The sequence below is a fragment of the Elaeis guineensis genome, chromosome 3, assembly GCF_000442705.2.
Source record: "Elaeis guineensis isolate ETL-2024a chromosome 3, EG11, whole genome shotgun sequence".
Lineage (NCBI taxonomy): Eukaryota > Viridiplantae > Streptophyta > Magnoliopsida > Arecales > Arecaceae > Elaeis > Elaeis guineensis.
In genome coordinates this window covers 15,848,219-15,857,546 of record NC_025995.2, presented here as the reverse complement: position 1 = coordinate 15,857,546, position 9,328 = coordinate 15,848,219, and the positions used below count along the sequence as shown (strand labels likewise).

Below are 9,328 nucleotides of genomic sequence, written 5' to 3'. Positions count from 1 at the left end.
GATTAATTCCCCCCCAACTTAATCTACATTGTCCTCAATGGAGTAAGAAAGCAAAGAAAATAAAAGGAGAGAGTGCACCTGGGATAATTTTGCTTTGAAAGTTGAAGATAGCTTCATTGATTAATAGGCTCTTGTTCTAAATTTCTGCAGCTGCGGTAAAGTAAAAAAAATATGAAATCGTTGGGTTGCCTCCCAACAAGCGCTAAGTTTTATGTCTTCAGCCAGACGTCAAGTTTATTAACAGACTCTTCCATACAGAGTGGTCCTTTATTCTTTAAAAAAATGATGATCAGTTAAAACAAAATAGAAGAAATTTGGGTTGCCTCCCAAAAAGCGCTAAGTTTTACGTCTTCAGCCAGACGTCATATGCAATAAAACCAACAAAAGATGGGTAATGGCTCATACTTGATTGTCCATGGAGGAGTGGTTTTATCATGTGGTGTATCCAACAATATGTTAACTTCTTTCATATATCCCTTAAAGTCATACACTCCAAAGTGAGCCAAGCAAGTATCTAAGGGTTCAGGTGCTAAAATTATGGGTGTTGCATCTTCTATAATATCTTCTAGTGTATCTACTTTGAAGCAACTATCCATTGATGGTCCTTGGGAAGCACCAAACACATTCAGTCTCAGTTTCTTATTCTCAAACGATACGTCCATGACTCCTGTCCTACAATTGATGCATGCATTTGCCGTAGCTAGGAAAGGTCATCCTAAGATAATGGAAATTTGTCTGGGGTTGCCACTTAATTCCATATCGAGAACCAGAAAATCAATTGGAAAGTAAAACTCATCTACCTTGACCAAGACATCTTCAAGCATTCCACGTGGTTCCTTAATTGATCTGTCGGCTAACTGTAATGTGACTGATGTGGGTTTCAGTTCGTCGAATCCAAAAAGTTCATACACCGAACTAGGTAAAAGATTCACACTTGCCCCTAAATCTAGAAGAGCTTTTTCAATGTGATAATCTCCTATAACACAGGAAATGATGGGGGCTCCTGGGTCTTTAAGCTTTGGAGGAGTGGCATGCTGGATGACAGAACTAGCCTGTTCAGTGAGACGTACTTTCTTTGGGATTTGTGACCTAGATTTACGTTTTTGGGTACACAAATCCTTCAAAAATTTGGCATAAGCAGGGACCTGTTTGATTGCGTCTAGAAGGGGAAGATTAATTTGGACTTGCTTAAACAATTCCAACATCTCATCGAGTTTTTCTCCCTTCTTATCTGCAGGAATAGGGGCTTTCAGGGCATCCGAAAATGGGGCTTTAGGCAAGTAAGATGATTCCGATGCAGTTGGTTCCTTCTCTATTTTCAGGTCCTCCTTGTTCTTGGGTGATTTGGATTCAGTTAGAGGTTTAGGGTCAGTCTCATTGGTTTTACTAGTGTGTTCAATGACCTTCCCACTTCTCAGAGTCATGATTGATTTGGCATGTTCAGAAAAAGCTTCTGGGGTATTAGAACTCTCAATCACAAATTGCCCTCTTGGGTTGCTCTCGGATTGGCTAGGTAATTTTTCTTCTTCCCTCCTACTGAATGCAGTCGCTAGTTGACCTATTTGGGTTTCTAGCTTAGCAATGGATTGTGTGTGGGAGTTAAAGATCTGAGTGTTGACTTCTAATCGTTCTAGTGCTTTCAGAACTTTTTCCTCAAAAGCTGAGCTATGACCAGTAGTAGACGGTTGAGGAACATTTTGAAATTGATGGTATGGTCCATGCCTATATGTTGGGTCTTGATATTGAGGTCGAGGTGTGGCAGGACCAACCACTGGTTGTGGTCTCCAGGAAAAATTTGGATGGTTTCTCCAGCCGGGGTTATAAGTGTTCGAATATGGATCGTTTCCTGGTCTGCGAGCTTGTTGGACTTGCTGAACCTGCTCGTGCACAAACTCAGAAAATTGGGGCGCGGCTGGGCATTCACTAACAAAATGGTTCAGACTTGCACACAATGCACAAACTTCTTGGATTGGATTAGGTGGAATCGAGGATTGTCCAGTGTTTAGAAGACGATCTAATTTTTGGGACAGTTCATTTACCTTTTGATGGATATCTATGGCATTTCCTACTTCATATATTCCACCTCTTTTTGAGTTTAACATGGGTTTATCTCTAATGGAGGCAGACATATGATGTAATAAATTTTCACTTAAAATTTCAAACAGTTGCCATGCCTCATCCTCACTTTTCAGCATAAATGTCCCACCGCATGATGCATCGACCATTTGTCGATATTTTTCAGAGAGTCCATCATAAAAATATTGGATTAACTGCTACTTGGGTACAGCATGGTGGGGACATTTTCTAATAAGGTCCTTTAATCTTTCCCATGTTTCATGAAACATTTCTCCATCTAATTGGGAAAAACTAGTTATGGCTTTCTTTATTTGATTCATTTTTCCTATGGGAAAATATTTCTTGAGAAACTCTCCTTGCAGCTGGTCCCAGGTTGATATAGTCATGGAATCCAAAGTATGTAGCCAGTATTTGGCTTTGTCCTTAAGTGAAAAAGGAAATAATTTCAACCTAAGAGCATCATCGGAGAAGTTGTGAATTTTGACAGTTGAGCATATCTCAAGAAATTCTTCAAGATGTTTATAAGGGTCTTCATTACTAAGTCCATAAAATGAAGGTAACATTTGGATTATACTGAACTTAATTTCATATTGAGTGGCTTCCACTGGGGGTACTTGAATACAAGGAGAGTAGGTATATGTGGAAGGAGTAAAGTACTCCTTCAATTGCTTGGGTGGATCATTCTCCTGATTTTGGTCCATCTTTTTATGTCTGTAGGCTCTAAAGGTTCTTTCTATTTCTGGATCAAAAGGTTGGATTTCTGGTCGTAACGATCTACGGTCAAGTATACACCTTACAATTATACTGTAGAGCAAACACAGAAATTTTTTTTTTTTTTTTTATAATATATATTTTTATAATAAAGTGAGAAAAGAATGAAGAAAATCTAAAGAGAAGAACCTAAGAACCTTAAATCTATGAAAAGGGAGAAATTAATTAATGTTTAGATGTTAATTGCAATCAACTTAAACAATCATAGACTCTCTATCCTAAGGTTAACTTAGATCTAGACAGCTCCTAACTTTCAAGATTGCTTTTGATCACTCCAAGCTCAAGACTGACTAACTGACTCGGCCAGATAAGCGTAAGATGTGGAAGGTTCCCTGCTCGTTGCTTTCCTTAGACACCAACTAAGTTGGCCAGGTCAGTCAACGGAACCAATTGAAAACCACTTTCTTTAACCACTTGCCTTAGACACCGAGCAATTAACCAATCCGCACTCGGTTCAACTCTAGAGCTTTCTTATCCTATTGAGCTCGAAATTCCTAGGGCTGACGTCTAGTTGATTTTAAATTAAGGTCTAGGTTATGCAAATGCAAGGGAGTGATTTGTAGGCCAAGGAAGGGTGATCAAATCCCCACCTTATCTGGTTAATGGGTTATTGCCCTTAAGATTAATTATGGAGATGCAATGCAAAGAAACAAGGTGTCCAATCAAGTTAGAAATTTTTATATTTGAGGTTACGCTATTTTAGTTAAGTGTTATGAAATGTCAGTGGCTCTTTTTTTTTTTATTTATAATTTTATCTTTTTATATATTTTTTTTAATTTTTTTTTAGTTTTAGTTTTGCAAGAAAATAAATTTAAGTGATTAAGTCTAAAGAGCAATAAATCACTGGGCTATGAAAAGTAGCAAATTATTCTAAGCAGCAAAATTCCTAAGTAGTAAATTAGTTATGCAAGGTAATTCTGTAATTATGCAAATAAGATTATCTAGCTAGAAAGCATTGAAAAAAAAATTTAAAACGAGAAATAAAAACTGAAAAGTATTTTTTTTTTAATTTTTTAATTCAACCGTACCAAGATCTCTGGCAACGACGCCAAAATTTGATGCGTAGTCGTTGATAGCACCAAAAATAACTCTACTCACTACGTAGGTAGGATGAGTCGAGATCGTATCCTCAGGGACTTTGGGCTAAGTTGAAATTCCAAGGTAAAAGAAAGAAGCATTGTTTTTGATTTAGAAAATAAATTATCGTAAAATTGAGGTAATTAAAAAATAAAGAGCTCGGGAGTTTTGAATTAATTTGCACTAGCAGAGTTGTATCTCTTTTTTAACTAAATAGATGTGATTAATCTTAAGAAAAATATCTGTCTTTCCTCGGCACGCTCCGTATCCGTAGATCACGGTGCGTCTCCAGAAAGTACTAGGTAAACAACTCTTCTTTCCTCGGCACGCCCCGTATCCGTAGATCACGGTGCGTCTCCGGAAAGTAAAAGTTGTTCCTAATATTAATCTAACAAGAAAGCATAAATAAAAGCATATGAAAGGGAGCAAATAAAGAACTCATGACAATTTAAATAAAAAACATAATCTTTATTGCATATAAAGAAATACAGGAAAGTTTAGAACAATAAACCATCTCTGTATCGTTACAAAATTTCTTCTCCACTCCCGAGACTGCTAGCCTAGCTGCTCATGAAGTGGTCCCTTTCTATTCCTCTATGCAAGGCTCTAGAAGAATTTCTGGGCTCCCCCTCCAATGAGAGTACAAAAGTCTTTTTATAGGTGTTAGGAGGGAGGAGTTTTACATGATTTTCCGATGTGGGACTAAAAAAATACAAATCTTTCAACACATTTCTAAATATTATTTTTTTTCTTATTTTGAACTTGTCTGTAGTGCGCCCACACCCGCGTCAGCGTCCGCGCCCCGCGTCCACGCGCCAGCTTCCCGCGTGTTCACGCGCGTTCACGCGCGCATGCTTCTTCTTTTGAATTCACACGCGCCAGATTTTTGTTTTGAATTCATGCGCTCACGTGAAACTTTTTTTGTAAATTTCAAAAAGAAACAAAAGTTCATTCATAATGACATCTATATCCTTTTTAGATTCCTTGCATAGTATCTTCATTTTCTATAATACCGGATGCATCTTTTTTTATTTTAATTTTATTTTAAGTCTAATTTTCTTCAAACTTGAGTCTTTTTGATCTATGAATCGGACTCTTTGTATCGACGATCACCTTTCCTGTAAAACATAGAAAGAAACATCAAATTCTTAATAAATAAGATAAATTAAATATAATTTTTTAATTTAAAATACTTAAATTAAGTGTTTATCAGGTTTCGTCACCATCAGGACGAGGTTCTCCTTCTGTTCCTGACGTAGTCGATCTCAGCTCAGGTTACGATGAGGTTCTCCTCCTATTCCCAACAGGGCCGCGGGGGCACATAAGGGCCATCGTAAGGGCCTCTCCCCCCATCCGGTCTAAAAGAACCGGGCCTTCGACTTTGCTCATGTCAGGACGAGGTTCTCCTCCTGTTCTTGACATGGCTGTGGGGGCGCATTAGGGCGTTGTAAGGCCTCTCCCCCATCCGGTCTAAAAGAACCGGGCCTTTGACTTTGCTCATGCCAGGACGAGGTTCTCCTCCTGTTCCTGACATGGCTGTGGGGGCACATTCGGGCATTGTAAGGCCTCTCCCCCCATCCAGTCTAAAAGAACCGGGCCTTTGACTTTGCTCATGCCAGGACGAGGTTCTCCTCTTGTTCCTGACATGGCTGTGGGGGCGCATTCGGGCATTGTAAGGCCTCTTCCCCTATCCGATCTAAAAGAACCGGGCCTTTGACTTTGCTCATGTTAGGACGAGGTTCTCCTCCTGTTCCTAACACGGTCATGGGGGCGCCTAAGGGTCGTTATATGGGCCTCTCCCCCAATCCGATCTCAAGATAATTGGACTTTCATTTTATTTATGTTAGGATGAGGTTCTCCTCCTGTTCCTAACATAACCTTGTTTTAACTGTTTGAAGGGGTTATCCCCAGTCGTAACGAATCCATGCCAAATGGGAAGAACATGCAAAGTCGAAAGGAATTTAGATTCAGGGCAAAGTCGTAAGCGATACATTTATAGGTTTCTCGAGTTCCATGGTCGTGGAAGGTCTGCTCCTCCTTGAGACCCTCCGATGATGGAGTCGATGGTCTCGATTGGAGGCCGATCCCCGGGCTGCTCCTCCCTCCTTGGCGGTTCAGGTTGCGGCAGGGCCCTTGGCCGATCTTCTCTCCCTCAGGCCGGCGTTGGATGAACCTGTCGAGCCAACCTCGCCGGATGAGCTCCTCGATCTCGTCTCGGAGCTGGATGCATTCCTCCGTGTCGTGGCCGTGGTCGCGGTAGTAGAGACAGAACTTGTTGGGGTTGCGCTTCCCGGGGTGTGTGCGCATCCTCTCTGGCCTAGGGAGCTGCTCTCTGACCTCCATCAGTACCTGGGTCTTCGAGGTATTGAGGGGGGCGTAGTTGCAGAACCTTCCCGACGGAGAACCCCGTCGAACCCCACAATCCGAACTTCTCTGCCTACGTACCCAGGGAGGAGTATGGGCACGCTTGTGCCCAGAAGGGGATCGAGAATGCGGCTGAGCTTCTCTCGATCTTTTTTCGACTGCGGGCTTACTCGAGTTTCCCGCCTGCCGCTCTCTCACGGTCTCCTCATCCTTTATTTTGAAGGCTTCTTCCGCTCGAGTGTACCCTTCAGCCCGAGCCAACAAATCAGCAAAATTCCTAGGGTACTTCTTCTCCAGGGAGAACAAAAGGTCATTCTTCTGAAGGCCTCCCTCCAGAGCGGCCATTGCGACTGATTGATCCAAATTTCGGACCTCCAGCGCTGCGACATTGAAACGGTTGATGTAGGCCCGAATAGACTCCCCCTCCCTCTGCCTGATATTAATGAGGGACTCCGAGCCCTTCCGAGGGCGTCGGCTGCTGACAAAATGGGCCATAAATTGGTGGCTCATCTGATCGAAGGAAAAGATGGTACCCGGCTTCAGCACCGAGTACCAATTTCTCGCCGCTCCCTTCAAGGTGGAGGGAAAGGCTCGGCACAGGATGGCGTCAGGTGCGCCATGAAGCAGCAGCATCGTTCGGAAGGCTTTCAGATGATCAACTGGGTCTGAAGTCTCGTCGTACCTTTCGAACTGGGGGAGTTTGAAGTTTGGCGGGATCGGTTCCTGCATGATCATTTGAGAAAAGGGGGGGTCAGTGCAAATATCCTCACCGTAAGCGGGGGGAGCATGGCGGAGTTCTTTGATCTGCTGGTTCATCTCCTGGAGTCTCCGGTCTAGGAAATCCTCTCGACTCTGGGTCTCGAGGGTCCTCTGGCAGAATGGGGGCAGGGATCTTCCAGGAGTGGAGTCATGATTCGATTGAGGGCTCTCCACCCTCGGGTTTATCTTCCCGGGAAAGACGGGGCGGCTGGCCCAAGTGGCCCACCCCACTGCCAGATTCTGGCGTTCCGGTGACACCCTTTCCAGGCGCACTGATGCCTGCGGCTGCTGCTGCTGCTGTATGGCCTGTACAGCTTCAGTGAGGCCTCTGACCTGCTGCACCAGCAGATCAAATTGCTCCGTGCCAACTGCCGTCGTCGTCGGAGGAGGCTGGAAAACTAGAGGTGAGGCTGGAGCCTGAGATCTGGCCGCGGAGGTCGTGTATCGTCGCGTGGATGTCTTGCGGGGAGGCATCGAGCAAAGACCAAATGGAGGAAGGAGGAGAGGACACCGAAAAAGATGCCCGGGGGCGGTCCCGTTGAGCGCTCCTTTAAGAACAAGGATACAGCGAAGACACAGGGCCCCTTCCTCTAGCGTCAATCCTGTTGGTGCAAAAATCCGCCTGCGTCGGAGAAGCTGGAGTCGAGGGAGTCGCGGTCGCCGCCGGGACCTGCAAAAGAAGTCTAAACCGGAGTTGGGGTTGTTCCGGCAAGACCCTTCGATGCTCAAGTCAGTTCTCTGCCTCAACAAGAATGGAGTGCTCGAACGAAAATTTTAGCAGAGTTTCTAGGTAAAAATGAGAGCTTATGGAATAACGTATCTGGGGTCCCCTTTTATAGGCGTAGTGGGCTGTAAGCTGATAGCGACATCTGTAACCGTCTGGTCGTGGGCTGCCCAGGGTCAGACGGAGTTTGTTGCGAAGAGTAGTGGAGTAGACCCGTGGCTATCACCGAAGCGCGCCACGTGGAGTCTACCGCAGGGAGTGGAGCGGCGTCCGTTGTCACGACTTGCCAGAGGATGGAAGAATCGTGCGGTATCTGTCGTAGGAAGTGGAGCAGGATCGTGGGCATCATAGCGGTCTGCCAGGGAGTAATGGAGCCGTGCAGAATCCATCGCAGAAAGTGGAGCAGGATCGTGGCCGTTGCTGCGTCACGCCAGGGAGTGCAGACCTGTCGGCTGAAGTTCGGCTGGAGTGTCTGGCGGAGAGGGGTGGTTAGCTATCCATTTGAGAGGAGCCCGGAGTCCGGCTCCCATAAGAGTCCGGACGAAGTCTTCCTTCAACCGATGTCGGGGATGAGGCGCGGCTCCCGTAGGGGTCCGGGTGGAGTCTTCCTGCAATTAAAGTCAGGGGCGAAGTCCTGCTCCCGTAGGAGTCCGGATGTAGCTTACCAGCGGTTGAAGTTGGTGACGGAGCCCGGCTCCCGTAGGAGTCCGGGCGGAGTCTGCTTGCGGTCGGACTTGTGGGTGGAATCCGGCTCCCGTAGGAGTCCGGACGAGGTCTGTCTGTAGCCGGAGTCGGGGACGAGGCCTGGCTCCCGTAGGGATCCGGGCGGAGTCTTCCTGCAATTAAAGTCAGGGGTGAAGTCCGGCTCCCGTAGGAGTCCGGACGAAGCTTACCAGCGGTTGAAGTTGGTGACGGAGCCCGGCTCCCGTAGGAGTCCGGGCGGAGTCTGCTTGCGGTCGGAGTTGTGGGCGGAGTCCGGCTCCCATAGGAGTCCGGATGAGGTCTATCTGCAGCCAGAGTCGGGGATGAGGCCCGGCTCCCGTAGGGGTCCGGGCGGAGTCTTCCTGCAATTAGAGTCAGGGGCGAAGTCCGGCTCCCGTAGGAGTCCGGACGAAGCTTACCAGCGGTTGAAGTTGGTGACGGAGCCCGGCTCCCGTAGGAGTCCGGGCGGAGTCTGCTTGCGGTCAGAGTTGTGGGCGGAGTCCGGCTCCCGTAGGAGTCCGGACAAGGTCTGTCTGCAGCCAGAGTCGGAGATGAGGTCCGGCTCCCGTAGGGGTCCGGGCGGAGTCTTCCTGCAATTAAAGTCAGGGGCGAAGTTCGGCTCCCGTATGAGTCCGGACGAAGCTTACCAGTGGTTGAAGTTGGTGACGGAGCCCGGCTCCCGTAGGAGTCCGGGCGGGGTCTGCTTGCGGTCAGAGTTGTTGGCGGAGTCCGGCTCCCGTAGGAGTCCGGACGAGATCTGTCTGCAGCCAAAGTCGGGGATGAGGCCCGGCTCCCGTAAGGGTCCGGGCGGAGTCTTCCTGCAATTAAAGTCAGGGGCGAAGTGCAGCTCCCGTA

General features: G+C 46.4%; 1 pseudogene; it reads left to right on the top strand.

Annotated features, from left to right (window-relative positions):
* The first annotated feature begins 2,283 nt into the window (after positions 1-2,283).
* LOC140856818 (small nucleolar RNA R71) lies at positions 2,284-2,381 on the top strand (annotated as a pseudogene).
* The last annotated feature ends 6,947 nt before the right edge of the window (positions 2,382-9,328 follow it).